This window comes from Chiloscyllium punctatum, chromosome 28 (assembly GCF_047496795.1).
Source record: "Chiloscyllium punctatum isolate Juve2018m chromosome 28, sChiPun1.3, whole genome shotgun sequence".
Lineage (NCBI taxonomy): Eukaryota > Metazoa > Chordata > Chondrichthyes > Orectolobiformes > Hemiscylliidae > Chiloscyllium > Chiloscyllium punctatum.
Genome location: NC_092766.1, coordinates 29074871 through 29089899, shown reverse-complemented (window position 1 = coordinate 29089899; position 15029 = coordinate 29074871).

Below are 15029 nucleotides of genomic sequence, written 5' to 3'. Positions count from 1 at the left end.
CTCTCTCCCTGTATCGTCCCCTTTCTCTCCCCCTCTCTCCCTCTCTCTGCCTCCCTTGTCCCCTCTCTCTTCCCCCATTGTCCTATCTCTGTCCCTCCCTCATCCCCTCTCTCTCCCCCTCTTGACCCATCTCTCTCCCTCCTTCGTTCCCTCTCTCTACCCTCTCGTCCCCTCTCTCTCTATCCCCTCTCGTCCCCTCTCTCTCCCTCCCTCATCCCCTCTCTCTCCCCATATCGCCCCCCTCTCCCTCTCTCTCCCTCTCTCTCCCCCCCATTGTCCTCTCTCTCTCTCTCCCTCGTCCCCCCCTCTCTCTCTCTCATCCCCTCTTTCTCCCACTCTCTCTCACTCTCTCACCCCCATCATCCCCTCTCTCTCCCCGTATCGTCCGCTTTCTTTCCCTCCCTCTCCTTCTCTCGTCACCCTCTCTCTCCCCCACTCTCGTCTCCTCTCTCTCCCCCAAAGCCCCCCTCTCTCCCTCTCTCGCCCCCCATTGTCGCCTATCTCACCCTCATTCGTCCCCTCTCTCTCCCTCTCTTATCCTCACTCTCTCCCCCTCTTGTCCCCGTCTCTCCCCCATTGTCCCCTCTTTCTCACTCTCTTCCTTCTCTCTCCGTCTCTCTCCATCTCTCTCCTCCATCGTCCCCTCTCTCCATCTCTCGTCCCCTGTCTCACCCCCATCGTCCCCTCTCTCCCCCTCTCTCTCCCTCTCCCCATCCTCCCCTCTCTCTCCCCCCTCGTCCCTTCTCTCTCACCCCCGTCCCCTCTCTCTCCCCTATCATCCCCTCTCTCTCCCTCTCTCCCCTCTCTCCCTCCCCTCTCTGTCCCACTCACGTCCCCTCTCTACCTCTCTCGTCACCCCTCTCTACCCTTTCGTCCTCTTTCTCTCTCCCTTTTGTCCCATCTCTCTTACCCTCTTTCTCCCCCCTCGTCCCCTCGCTCACCCCTCTCATCGCCTCTCTCTCCCTCTCTCATCCCCTCTCTCTCCCCCTCTTGTCCCCTCCGTCTCCCTAACTTGCCGCCACTCTCTCCCACTCTCGGCCCCCCTCTATCCCTCATTATTCCCCCCTCCCTCTCTCGTCCACACTCTCTCCCCTATCATCCCCTCTCTCTCTCCCCACTCTCTCTCCCCTCTCTGTCCCACTCTCATCCCTCTCTACCTCTCTCGTCCCCTCTCTCTACCCCCTCGTCCTCTCTCTCCTGCCCTCTGGCCCATCTCTCTTAGCCTCTCTCTCCCCCCTCTCGTCCCCTCGCTCCCCCATCTCATCACCTCTCTCCCCCTCTTTCTTCCCCTCTCTCTACCGCCATCGTCCCCTCTCTCTCTCCCTCTCTCCTCGCTCTCTTCAATTGCCCCCTCTCTCCCCCATCGTCCACTCTCTCTCCCCATCGCCCTTTTCTCTCCCTCTCTCGTCTCCTCTTTCTCCCCCTCTTGTCCCCTCCCTCTCCTTCAATTGCCCCGACTCTCTCCCACTCTCGTCCTCCCTCTATCCCTCATTGTTCCCCCATCTCATCCACACTCTCTCCCCTATCATCCCCTCTCTCTCTCTCCCCTCTCCCTCATCTCTCTGTCCCACTCTCGTCCCCTCTCTACCTCTCTCGTCCCCTCTGTCTACCCACTCGTCCTCTCTCTCCTCCCCTTTTGTCCCCTGTGTCTTACCCTCTCTCTCCCCCCTCTCGTACCCTCGCTCCCCCTCTCATCACCACTTTCCTCCTCTCACTTCCCCTCTCTCTCCCGCCATCGTCCCCTCTCTCTCCCTCTCTCTCCCCGCTCTCTTCAATCGCCCCCCATCGTCCACTCTCTCTCCCCCATCGTCCCCTCTCTCTCCCTCTCTCCCCCATCGTCCCCTCTCTCTCCCTCGCTCCCGCATCGACCACTCTCTCTCCCCCTCTCATCTCCTCTCTCTCTCCCCCCTCGTCCCCTCCCTCTCCCTCACTTGCTCCCACTCTGTCCCACTCTTGTCCCCTCTCTATCCCTCATTGTTCCCCCTCCCTCTCTCGTTCACACTCTCTCCCTCATTCATCCCCTCTTTCTCACTCTGTCTCCCTCTCTCCCCCCCATCTTCCCCTCTCCCTCCCTCTCCCTCCCCTCTCTCCCCTATTGTCCGCTCTCTCTCTCTCTCTCTCTTCCCCTCTCTCTCCCCCATCATCCACTCTCTCTCACCCCATCGTCCCCTCTCTCTCCCTCTCTCCCCCATCGTCCACTCATTCTCCCTCTCTCGTCCCTTCTCTCTCCCTCCCATCACCCCTTCTCTCTCCCTCTCTCTCCCCTCTCCCTCCCCTTCTCTTTCCTTCTCTCGGCCCCTCACTCCACTCCTCTCATCACCTCTCTCTCTCTCCCCGCTCTCTACCCCATCGTCCTCTCTCCCCACATCGCCTCGCTCTCTCTCCCTCTCGTCCCCTTCCTCTCCCATCACCCCTCTCCCCCCATCTTCCCCTCTCTCTCCCCTCACGTCCCCTCACTCTCCACCCCTCTCGTCACCTCTCTCTCCCCTCTCTAGCCCCTCTCTTGTTCCCTCTCTCTCCCCCATTGTCCCCTCTCTCTCCCTCTGAACCCATCGTTCCCTCTCTCTCCCCCTCTCTCTCCCTCTCTCTTCCCCTCTCTCTCCCCACCTTGTCCCCTCTCTCTCCCCTTTCCCCTCTTTCGCCTCCTACATTTCCCCCTCTCTCTCCCTCCCTCGTCCCTCTCTATCCCTCTCTCGTCCCCTTTCGCCCCCCCCTCGTCCCTGCTCTCCCCCCTCCTCACCTCTCTCTCCACCCCTCTCGTCACCTCTCTTTCCCCCCTCTCGCCCCTCTCTTGTCCCCCCTCTATCCCCCATTGTGCCCTCTCTCTCCCTCTCTCCCACTCTGCACCCATCGTTCCATCCCTCTCCCCCATGGCCCCCCCTCTCTCCCCCTCTCGTCCCCTCTGTCTCACCCCATCGTCCCCTCTCTCTCCTCCCATCATCCCCTCTACCTTCACCCCATTGATCCTTCTCTCTCCCTCTCTCTTCCCCTCTCTCTATCCCCCTCTCTCTCCCTCTCTCTTCCCCTTTCTCTCTCTTCCCCTCTCTCCCTCCCTTAACCCCTCTCTCTCCCTCCCTCTCCCCCCTCTCTTCCCCTCCCTCTCTCTTCCCCTCTCTCTCCCCCTCTCGTCCCCTCTGTCTCACCCCATCATCGCCTCTCTCTCCCCCCATCATCCCCTCTCCTCGTCCCCTCTCTATCCCTGTCTCGTCCCCTTTCTCCCCCCTGTCTTCCCCGCTGTCCCCTCTCCTCACCTCTCTCTCCACCCCTCTTGTCACCTCTCTTTCCCGTCTCTCGGCCCTCTCTTGTCCCCTCTCTCTCCCTCTCTCCCCCTCTGCACCCATCATCCCCTCTGTCTCACCCCATCGTCCCCTCTCTCCCCCCACAGTCCCCTCTCTCTCCATCGACCCCTCTCTCTCCCTCTCTCTCCCTCTCTCTCCCTCTCTCTCTCCCTCTCTCATCCTCTGTCTCTCTTCCCCTCTCTCCCTCTCTTGTCCCCTCTCTCTTCCTCAATCTCTCTCATTTCCCTTCTCTCTCTCCCTCTCGTCACCTCTCGCTCCCCTCTCCCCCTCCCCATCATCCCCTCTCTCTCACTCTCTCGTCCCCCCTCTCCTCATCTCTCCCACCACTGTCCGCTCTCTCTCCCTCTCTCCGGCCCCTCGCTCCCCATCACCTCTCTCACCCTCTCTCTTACCCTCTCGCTCTTATCCCCTCGCTCTCCCCCTCTCGTCACCTCTCTCACCCCTCTCTTGTCCCCTCTCTCCCCTCTCTCGACCCCTCTCCCTCCCTCTCTCTCACCCTCATCCCCATCGTCCACACTCTCCCCGTTTCACTCCCCCTCTCTCTCCCCCATCGTCCCCTCGCCCCATCACCTCTCTCCCCCCATCATCCCCTCTCTCTCCCCTCTCGTCCCCTCACTCCACTCCTCTCGTCACCTCGCTCTCCGCTCTCTCTCCCCCTCTCGACCCCTCGCTCCCCCCTCATCACCTCTCTCACCCTCTCTCTTCCCCTCTCTCTCGTCCCCTCTCTCCCCCTCTCGTCACCTCTCTCTCCCCTCTCCCGTCCTTCTCTCGACCCCTCTCCCTCCCTCTCTCTCCCCCTCATCCCCATCGTCCACACTCTCTCCCCCTCTCGTCCCCCTCTCTACCCCCCATCTTCCCCTCTCTCACCCCATCCCCCTCTCTCCCCTCTCGTCCCCCCTCTCTCCCCCAATCGTCCCCTCTCTCTCCCGCCCCTCTCTCTCCCTCGCTCGTCCCTTCACTCTCACCCCATCCGCCTCTCTCCCCTCTCGCACCCCCTCTCTCCCCAATCGTCCCCCACTCTCCCTCGCCTCTCTCTCCCTCTCTCGTCCTCTCTCTCTCCACCCTTGTCCTCTCTCCCTCTCCCCCTCTTGTCCCACCTCTCTTATCCTCTCTCTCCCCATCTCAAGCCCCCTCTCTCTCCCCCATCGTCCTCTCTCTATCCTTCTCTAGTCCCCTCTCTCTCCCCCTCTCGTCACCTCGCTCCCCTATCACCTCTCTCCCCCCATCGTCCCCTCTCTCTCCCCTCTCGTCACCTCACTCCACTCCTCTCGTCTCCTCTTTCTCCCCTCTCTCCCCTCTCTGTCACCTCTCTCGTTCCCTCTCTCTCCTCCTCTCATCCGCTCTCTCTCCCCTTTCTCTCCCCTCTCTCGCCCCCTCCCCTTCCCCCCTCTCTATCCCTCTCTCGCCCCCTTTCTCCCCCCTGTCATCCCCGCTCTCCCACTCTCCTCACCTCTCTCTCCACCCCTCTCGTCCCCTCTCTTTCCCCTCTCTCGCCCCTCTGTTGTCCCCTCTCTCTCCCTCTTTCCCCCTCTGCACCCATCATCCCCTCTGTCTCACCCCATCGACCCCTCTCTCTCCCTCTCTCTCCACTCCGTCATCCCCTCTCTCTCCCCCTCGCTCTCCCTCTCTCATCCCCTCTCTCTCTGTTTCTCTCTCTCTCCCTCTCTTGTCCCCTCTCTCTCCCTCACTCTCTTCCCCCTCTCTCTCTCTCTCTTCCCCTCTCTCGTTACCCCTCTCGTTACCTCTCTCTCCCCTCTCTCGTCCCTTCTCTCCCCCCGTCGTCCCCTCTCTCTCCCTCAATCTCTCCCCGTCTCACTCCCCCTCTCTCTTCCCCCATCGTCCCCTCTCTGTCCTTCTCTCGTCCCCTCTCTCTCCCCCTCTCGTCCCCTCGTTCTCCCATCACCTCTCTCTCCCCACATCATCCCCTCTCTATCCCCTCTCGTCCCCTCACTCCACTCCTCTCGTCACCTCTCTCTCCCCTCTCTCTCACCTCTCTCAATCCCTCTCTCTCCTCCTCTCATACCCTCTCTCTCCCCTTTCTATCCCTTCTCTCGCCATCTTCATTTCACCCCTCTCTATCCCTCTCTCGTCCCCTTTCTCGCCCCTCGCGTCCCCTCTCTATCCCACTCGTCACCTCTCTCTCCACCCCTCGCGTCACCTCTCTTTACCCTCTCTCGCCCCTCACTTGTCCACTCTCTCTCCCTCTCTCCCCCTCTGCACCCATTCTTCCATCTCTCTCCCCCATCGTCCCCTCTCTCTCCTCCTCTCGTCCCCTCTGTCTCAACCAATCGTCCCCTCTCTCACCCCCATCATCCCCTCTCTCTCCACACATCGACCCCTCTTTCTCTCCCTCTCTCTCCCCACTGTCGTCCACCCCCTCCCCCTCTCCCTCTCTCTTCCCCTCTGTCTCTCTCTTCCGCTCTCTCTCACTCTCTTGTCCCCTCTCTCTCCCTCTCTCTCTCCCTCTCTCTTCCCCTCTCTCTCCCTGTCTCGTTACCTCTCTCTCCCCTCTCTGGTCCCCTCTCTCCCCCATCTCGTCCCCACTCTCTCCCTCAATATCTCCCCCTCTCTCTTCCCCTCCCTCTCTCACTTCCCCTCTCTCGCTCCCTCTAGTCACCTCTCTCTCCCCTCTCTCCCCTCTCTCTCTCCTCTCTCGTACCCTCTCTCTCCCTCTCTCTCCCCCTCTCGTCCCTTCTCTCTCCCCCATAGTCACCTCTGTCTCCCTCTCTCTCCCCTCTCTCCCTCTCTCTCACCCCCTCTCTCTCCATCATTGGTCCCCCTCTCTCCCGCTCTCGTACCTTCTCCCCCCTCATTTGTCCCCTCTCTCTCCCCCATCGTCCCCTCTCTCTTCCACCCTCGTCCCTTCTCTCTCACTCTCCTCCCCTCTCGCTCCGTCCCCACTCTCTCCTTCTCTCGTCGCCTCTCTATCCCCCTCTCGTCCCCTCACTCCCCCCTCTCATAACCTTTCTCACCCTCTCTCTTCCACTCTCTCTCGTCCCCTCTCTCTCCCCCCCATCGTCCCCCCTCTCTCCCGCCCATCTTTCTCCCTCTCTCATCCCCTCCCTCTCCACCCTCGTCCTCTCTCTCTCGCCCTCTCCCCCAGTTGTCACACCTCTCTTTCCCTCTCTTTCCCCCTCTCACTTCCACTCTCTCCCCCCATCGTCCCCTCTCTTTCCTTCTCTTGTTCCTTCTCTCTCCTCCTCTAATCCCCTCTCTCTCCCCCCCATCGACGCCTCTCTCTCCCCTCTCTCTCCCTCATTGAGCCCTCTCTCTCCCCTCTCTCTCCCCCCCTCTCTCCCCCTCTCTCTTCCCCTCTCTCTCTTCCACTCTCTCTCTTCCCCTTTCTCTGTCCCTCACTTGGCGCCTCCCTCGCCCACCTCTCCCCTTTCACTCCCACTCTCTCTCCCCCCCAACGTCCCCTCTCTTTCCTTGTCTCGTCTTCTCTCTGTCCCCCTTTCGTCCCCCTCTCTCTCTCCCCGCACGTCCCCTCACTCCACTTCTCTCTCCCCTTTCTCTCACCTCTCTTGCCCCCTCCCTTTCCGCATCTCTCTCCCTCCCTCGTCCCCTCTCTATCCCACTCTCATCCCCTTTATCCTCCCTCTCGTCCCCGCCTCCCCCTCTCATCACCTCTCTCTCCACCCCTCTCGTCACCTCCCTTTCCCCTCTCTCGCCCCTCTCTTGTCCCCTCTCTCTCTCCCATCGTCCCCCCCCTCTCTCTTCTCTCTCTCTGCCCCCACTCTCCGCCTATCGTCCCCTCTCTCTCCCTCATTAGTCCCCCTCCCTCCTGCTCTCATCCTCTCTCCCCCCTCATTCGGCCCGTCTCTCTCCACCCATCGTCCCCTCTCTCTCACACATCGTTCCCTCTCTCTCCCCCTCTCGTCCCGTCTGTCTCACCGCATCGTCCCCCCTCTCTCCCCATCTCGTCACCTCTCTCTCCCCCATCGACCCCTCTATCCCCACCCCCACGTCCTCCCCTTTCTCCCCCCTCTCTCCCCTCTCTCCCTCTCTCTCTCCATCGTCCCCTCTCTCTCCTTTTCTCTCCCGTCTCGCGCCCCATCTCGTCCCCTCTCTCACCCCCATCATCTCCTCTCTCACACTCCATTGTCCCCTCTCTCTCCCCCTCCCGTCTCAATGCCTCGTTCGTCCCCCCTTTCCCCCCGACACTCTCTCTCCTCCAGGGCCCTCTCTCTCCCTCTCGCCCCCTCTCTCCCCCATTGTCCCCTCTCTCTCCCCCTTTTGTCCCCATTTTCTCCCTGTCTCGTACCCTCTCTCTCCCACCATCGTCCCTACTCTCTCCCCACATCGTCTCCTCTCTCTCTCCCTCTGGTCCCGTATCTCTCCCCCATCGTCCCCTCTCTCTCCATCTCTCATCCACTCTCTCCCATCGTCCCCTCTGTCTCCCTTCACTCTCTCCCTCATCATGCCCTCTCTCTTCCCCATCGTCCCCTCTGTCACCCCAGTCTCTCCCCCGTCGTACCCTCTCTCTCCCCATTGTGCCGTCTCTATCCCACCATTGTCCCCTCTCTCTCCCTCTCTCTCCATTCTCTTCTCTCTCTGTCCCCGGCTCGCCCCTCTCTCTCCCCCCATCGTCCCCTCTCTCTCCCCTCTCTCCACCCCTCTCCATCCCCTCTCTCTTCCTCTCTCTCTCCCTCTCCATACCCCCTTCCCCATCGTCCCCTCTCTCTCCCCTCTCTCTCCCCCCTCTCTCTCCTCTCTCTCTCTCCCTCCATCATCCCCTCTCTCTCCCTCTCTTTCTCCCCATCTCTCGCCTATCATCCCCCTCTCTCCTTTTCTCTCCCATCTCTCTCCTCCTCTCGACCCCTCCCTCTCCCTCTCTCGTCCACTCTCTCTCCCCCATCATCACCTCTCTCATCCCCCATCGTCCCCTCTCTCTCCGTCCCCTTTCAATCCCTTGTTCCCTCTCTCCCACATCGCCCCTCTCTAACCCTCTCTCTCCCCCTTTCTCCCCCATCGTCCCCTCTCTTTCCCCCTATCGTCCCCCCCTCTCTCCCCTTGTCTCCTCCACTCTCTCTCCCAATATTTTCCTCATTCTCTCCTCCATCCTCCCCTCTCTCTCTCCCTCCCACTACCCTCTCTCTCACCCCATCCTCCCCTCACTCTTCCCCATTGTCCCTTCTCTCTCCCTCTCTCTCCTCTATCTCCCTCACTCTCACCTCTCTCCTCCCATCGTCCTCTCTCTCCCTCATCATCCCCTCTCTCTTCCTCTCTCTCACCTCTCTCTCCACTCTCGCTCCCTTCTCTCTCTCTCCACATCGTCCAGTCTCTCTCCCTCTCTCTCTCCCCTCTGTCTCCCCTCTCTCTTCCACCATCCACCCGTCTCTCTCTCTCCGTCTTTCTACTGCCCGTCGTCCCCTCTCTCCCCTCTCTCTCCCCTCTCTCGCCCCCATCGTTTCCTCTCTCTACACTCTAAATCCCCTCTCTCTCCCCACATCGTCCCCTCTCTCTCCCTCTCTCTCCCCTCTATCTCGACCCATCGTCCCCTCTCTCGCCTTCTCTCATCCCCTCTCTCGTCCCCTCTCTCTCTCCCATTGTCCCCCCCTCCCTCTCTCTCCCCTCTCTATAACTCTCTAGTCCCCTCACTTTCCTCCCATCGTCCCATCGGTCTCCCCTCTCTCTCCCCCCTCATCCCCTCCCTCCCTCTCTTTTGTCCCCTCTCTCTCCCCCAATCGTCCCTCCTCTCACCCTCTCTCTCCCCTCTCTCTCCCTCCCTCGTCCCCTCTCTCTCACCCCATCGTCCCCTCTCTCTCACTCTCTCTCCCCCAATCACCCCGTCTCTGTCACCCTCTCGTCCCTTCCCTCCACTTCTCTCGTACCTTCTCTCTACCCCATCGTGCCCTCTCTCTCCCCCATTGTCCCCTCTCTCTCCCTCTGTCTCCCCCCATCGTCCCCTCTCTCCCCCTCTCTCGTACCCTCTCTCATACCATCGTGCCCTCTCTTCCCCACAGTCGTCCCCTCTCTCTCTCCCTCTCTCTCCCCCCATTGGCTCCTCTCTATCCCCCTCTCTCCCCTCTCTCTCCCTCATTAGTTCCCCTCTTTCCCCCTCTCGTCCCCTCGCTCCCCCTCTCATCACCTCTCTCCCCCTCTCGTCCCTTCTCTCTCACCCCTGTCCCCTCTCTCTCCCCTCGCTCTCTCTCTCTCCTCCCCTCTCTCTCCTTCTCTCGTCCTCTCTCTCTCCCCCTCTCGTCCGCTAGCTTCCCCTCTCATCACCTGCTCTCCCCTCTCTTCTCTCTCTCTCTCTCATCACCTCTCTCCCTCTCTCAACCCTCTCTCTCCACCCTCGTCCTCTCTCTCTACCCAACTTGTCGCGCTTCTGTTACCCTCTCCCTCCCCCTCTCTCCGCCTCTCACTCCTCCACTCTTCCCCCATCGTCCCCTCTTTCTCCCTCCCGTCCCCTCGCTTCCCCCTCTCATCAACTCTCTCCCACTCTCTCTCTTCCCCTCTCTCTCGACCACTCTCTCTCCCCCTCACGTCACCTCTCTCTCCCCTCTGTCGTCCCCTCTCTCCCCCTCTCATCCAATCTCTCTCCCCTCTCTCGTCCCCTCCCCCTCCCCCTCTTTCTCTCCCTCTCTCGTCCCCTCTGTCTCCCTCTCTCTCCCCGTCACCCCCATCGTCCCTGCTCTCTCCACCTCTCATCCCCTCTCTCTCCCCCATCATCCTCTCTCTCTCTCCATCCTCCCACCTCTCTCCCTCTCTCTCCCGCTCTCTCTCCCCCTGTCATCCCCTGTCTCTCCCCCATCGACCCTTCTCTCTTACCCCATCCCACCTCTCCCCTCTTGTATCCTCACTGTCCCTCTCTCCTCCCCTCTCTCTCCCTCCCGTCTCTTTCCCTCTCTCGTCCCTTCTCTCTCCACCATTGTCCTCTCTCTCTCCATCTCTTGTCCCACCTATCCTGTCCTCTCTCTCGCCCCTCTCTCCACCCTCACTGCCCCGCTCCCCATCGTCCCCTCTCTCTCTCCCCCTCTTATCCCCTCACTACCCCCTCTCATCACCTCTCTCCCCCTCTCATGCTGTCTCTCTCCCGCCATCGCCCCTCTCTCTTCCACTTCGTCCTCTCTCTCATCCCCTATCGTCCATTCCCTCTCACCCCATCCCCGTCTCTCCCCTCTTGTCTCCTCTCTCTCCCTCTCTCCTCCCCTCTCTCTCCCTCCCCTTTCTCCCCCTCTCTCCTCCCCTCTCTCTCCCTCCCCTCTCTTTCCCTCTCTCGTCCCATCTCTCTCCACCATCGTCCTCTCTCTCTCCCCCCCTCTTGTCCGACATCTCCTGTCCTCTCTCTCGCCCATCTCTCCCCCCTCACTGCCCCCTCTCTCCCATCGTCCCATCTCTCTCTCTCCCTCTTATCCCCTCACTACCGCCTCTCATCACCTCTCTCCCCCTCTCATGCCATCTCACTCCTGCCATCGCCCCTCTCTCTTCCACTTCGTCCTCTCTCTCATCCCGTATCGTCCATTCCCTCTCACCCCATCCCCGTCTCTCCCCTCTTGTCTCCTCTCTCTCCCTCTCTCCTCCCCTCTCTCTCCCTCCCCCCTTTCTCCCTCTCTCATGCCATCTCTCTCCACACTCGTCCTCTCTCTCTCCCCCTCTTGACCCACCTCTCCTGTCCTCTCTCTCGCCCCTCTCTCCCCCCACGTTGCCCCCCCTCTCCCCCATCGTCCCCTCTCTCTCTTCCCCCTCTCGTCCCCTCACTACCCCCTCTCATCACCGCTCTCCCCTCTCTCTTCCCCTCTCTCCGTCTCTCTCTCCTCCCTATCACCTCACTCGTCCCCTCTCTCTCCCCCTTTCTCCCTCACTCCTCCCCTCTCTCTACCCCCATAATCCACTCACTCTCCCCTTCTCTCATCACCTCTCTCCCTCTCTCATGCCCTCTCTCTCCCGCCTTTGCGGCTCTCTCTTCCCCATCATCTTCTCTCTCACTCCGTATCGCCCCTTCTCTTTCACCCCCATCCCCCTCTCTCCCCTCTTGTCCCCTCTCTCTCCCTCTCTCCTCCACTCTCTCTCCCTCCCCTTTCTCCCCCTCTCTCCTCTCCTCTCTCTCCCTCCCCCCTCTCTCCCTCTCTCGTCCCATCTCTCTCCACACCCGTCCTCTCTCTCTCCCCCCCTTGACCCACCTCTCTTTCCCTCTCTTTCAACCCTCTGTCCCCCTCTCACTCCCCTCTCTCCACCATCATCCCCTATCTCTCCTTCTCTCCTCCCCTCTCTTTCCCCCTCTCATCCGCTAGTTCCCCCTCTCATCATCTGCTCTCCCCTCTACCCCCCTCTCTCGTCCAATCTGTCTCCCCCTCATGTCACCTTCCCTCCCATCTCTCGACCCCTCTCTCTCCCCCCATCATCCCCTCTCTCCTTCTCTCGTCCCCTCTCTCCCCTCCTCTCTTCCCCTCGGTCCCCCCTCTCATCATCTCTCTTCCCCTCACTTCCCCCCTCTCTCTCTCTCTCTCAATCTCGCCCCCCCTCATGTCACCTCTCTCTCCCCTCTCTCGTCCCCTCTCTCCCCCTTTCATCCCATCTCTCTCCCCTCTCTCATCCCCTCTTCCTCCCCCTCTCTCTCATCCTCTCTCATCCCCTCTCTCTTCCCCCATCATCCCCTCTCACTCCCCCTCTCCTCCCCTCTCTTTACCCCTCTCGTCCCCTCTCTCCCCCTATCATCCCTTCTCTCTCACACCCGTCCACTTTCTCCCCTCTCGTCCCCTCTCTCTCCCTCTCTCCTCCCCTCTCTCCCTCCCCTCTCTCTCCCTCTGTCAACCCTCTCTCTCCACCCTCGTCCCCTCTCTCTCCCCCTGTTGTCCCTCTTCTGTTACCCTCTCCCTCCCCCCTCTCTCCGCTTCTAACTCATCCAGTCTCTCCCCATCGTCCGCTCTCTCTCCTTCTCTCGTCCCCTCTCTCTACCCCCTCTCGTCCCCTCGCTCCCCCCTCTCCTCACCTCTCTCCCCCTCTCTCTTCCCCGCTCTCTCTCGTCCACTCTCTCTCCCCCTCACGTCACCTCTCTCTCCACTCTCTCATCCCCTCTCTCCCCCTCTCATCCAATCTCTCTCCCCTCTCTCGTCCCCTCTCCTTCCCCGTCTCTCTCGCCCTCACTCGTCGCCTCTGTCTCCCTCTCTCTCCCCGTCACCCCCATTGTCCCTGCTCTCTCCACCTCTCGTCCCCTCTCTCTCTCCCATCATCCCCTCTCTCTCTCTCCATCCTCCCATCTCTCGCCCTCTCTCTCCCCCTCTCTCTCCCCCTGTCATCCCCTGTCTCTCTCCCATCGACCCTTCTCTCTCACCACATCCCCCCTCTCCCCTCTTGCATCCTCTCTGTCCTACTCTCCTCCCCTCTCTCTCCCTCCCCTCTCTTTCCCTCTCTCGTCCCTTCTCTCTCCACCATCGTCCTCTCTCTCTCCCCCTCTAGTCCCACCTCTCCTGTCCTCTCTTTCGCCCCTCTCTCCCCCCTCACTGCCCCCTCTCCTCCATCGTCCCCTCTCTCTCTCCCCCTCTTATCCCCTCACTACCCCCTCTCATCACCTCTCTCCCCCTCTCATGCATTCTCTCTCCCGCCATCGCCCCTCTCTCTTCCACATCGTCCTCTCTCTCATCCCCTATCGTCCATTCCCTCTCACCCCCATCCCGTCTCTCCCCTCTTGTCTCCTCTCTCTCCCTCTCTCCTCCCCTCTCTCTCCCTCCCCTTTCTCCCCCTCTCTCCTCCCCTCTCTCTCCCTCCCCCCACTCTCCCTCTCTCGTCCCATCTCTCTCCACACTCGTCCTCTCTCTCTCCCCCTCTTGTCCCACCTCTCCTGTCCTCTCTCTCGCCCCTCTCTCCCCCCTCACTGCCCCCCCTCCCCCATCGTCCCCTCTCTCTCCCCCTCTCGTCCCCTCACTACCCCCTCTCTTCCCCTCTCTCCGTCTCTCTCTCCTCCCTATCAACTCACTCGTCTCCTCTCTCTCCCCCTTTCTCCATTACTCCTCCCCTCTCTCTACCCCCATAATCCACTCTCTCTCCCCATCTCTCATCACCTCTCTCCCTCTCTAATGCCCTTTCTCTCCCGCCATCGCCCCTCTCTCTTCCCCATCATCCCCTCTCTCACTCCCTATCGTCCCTTCTCTCTCACCCCATCCCCCTCTCTCTCCTCTTGTCCCCTCTCTCTCCCTCTCTCCTCCACTCACTCTCCCTCCCCTTTCCCCTCTCTCCTCCCCTCTCTCTCCCTCCCCCCTCTCTCCCTCTCTCGTCCCCTCTGTCTCCCTCTCTCTCCCCGTCACCCCCATCGTCCCCCTTCTATCCACTTCTCGTCCCCTCTCTCTACCCCATCATCCGCTCTATCTCCCCAATCATCCCATCTCTCTCTCTCTCTCCCACTCTCTCTTCCCCTCTCATCCCCTCTCTCTCCCCCATCGACCCTTCTCTCTCACCCCCTTACCCCCCCTCTCGTCCCCTCTCTCTCCTTCCCTCCTCCGCGCTCTCCCACCCCTCTGTTTCCCTCTCTCGTACCTTCTCTCTTACCCCCGTCCCCCCCTCCCTCTCTCGTCCCCTCTCTCTACCTCCCACATCCTCTCTGTCTCCCACTCTTGTCCCATCTACATTGCACTTTCTCTCCCCCCTCTCTCCCCCCTCACTCCACCTCTCTCCCCCATCGTCTCCTATCTCTCCCCCTCTCGTCCCCTCACTCCCCCTCTCATCACCTCTATCCCCTCTCTCCATCTCTCTCCCCTCCCTCTCACCTCTCTCTTCCGCTCTCTCGCTCCCTCTCTCCCTCTCTCGTCCCCTCTATCTCCCCCATCATCACCTCTCTGCCCTTTCTCTCCCACTCTCTCTCCCCTCTCCCTACCCCATCGTCCCCTCTCTCTCCTCCTGTCCCCTCTCTCCTCTCCTCTCTTCCCCTCACCCCCTCTCATCATCTCTCTTCCCCTCTGTCTGCCCCTCTCTCTCCCTCTCTTGTTCCCTCTCTCTCCCTCTCTCGCCCCCTCTCTCTCCCTCTCCCGTCCCCTCTCTCTCCCTCTCCCGTCCCCTCTCTTCCCCCTCTCGTCCCCTCATTCCACCCCTCTCGTCACCTCTCTCTCCCCTCTCTCTCACCTCTCTCGTCCCCTCTCTCTCCCCATCTCATCCCCTCTCTCTCCCCTCTCTCGTCCCCGCTCTTTCCCCTTCTCTCCCCCCCTCGTCCGCTACCTCCCCCCTCTCGTCCCCACTCTTTCCCCCTCTCTCTCCCTCTCTCGTCCCCTCTCTCACCCTCCATCGTCCCCTCTCACTCCTCATCGTCCACTCTCTCTCCCTCTCTCTTCCTCTTTCTCTCTCCCATCGACCTGTCTCTCTCTCCCATCATCTCCTCTCTTTCCCTCTCTTTCCCCTCTCTCTCCCCCATCGTTTCTTCTCTCTCGCTCCATCGTCTCCATATCTCCCCCGTCGTCCCCCTCCCTCCCACCATCGTCCCATCTCTCTCCCCCTCTCATTACCTCTCTCTGTCACACTGTCTGTCTCTCTCAAGCTCTCCCTCCCTCTCTTGCCTTCTCTGTCTCTCTCGTGCCCTCTCTTTCATCCCTCTGTCTCTCGTTCGCCTCCCCTCTCTTTTGCTGTCCCTCTCTCTCCCACTCTCTCTCTATCCCCCACCCACACTCGCATCCTCTCTCTCTTACTCTTCCTATCTCTCTCTCACTCTTCCTCTCTCTCTCTCTTGCGCTCTTACCCTCTCTCACGCTCTCTCTCTCCCTCTCTCTTGCTCCCCTCTATCGCTCATCTCTCTCTCTCTCA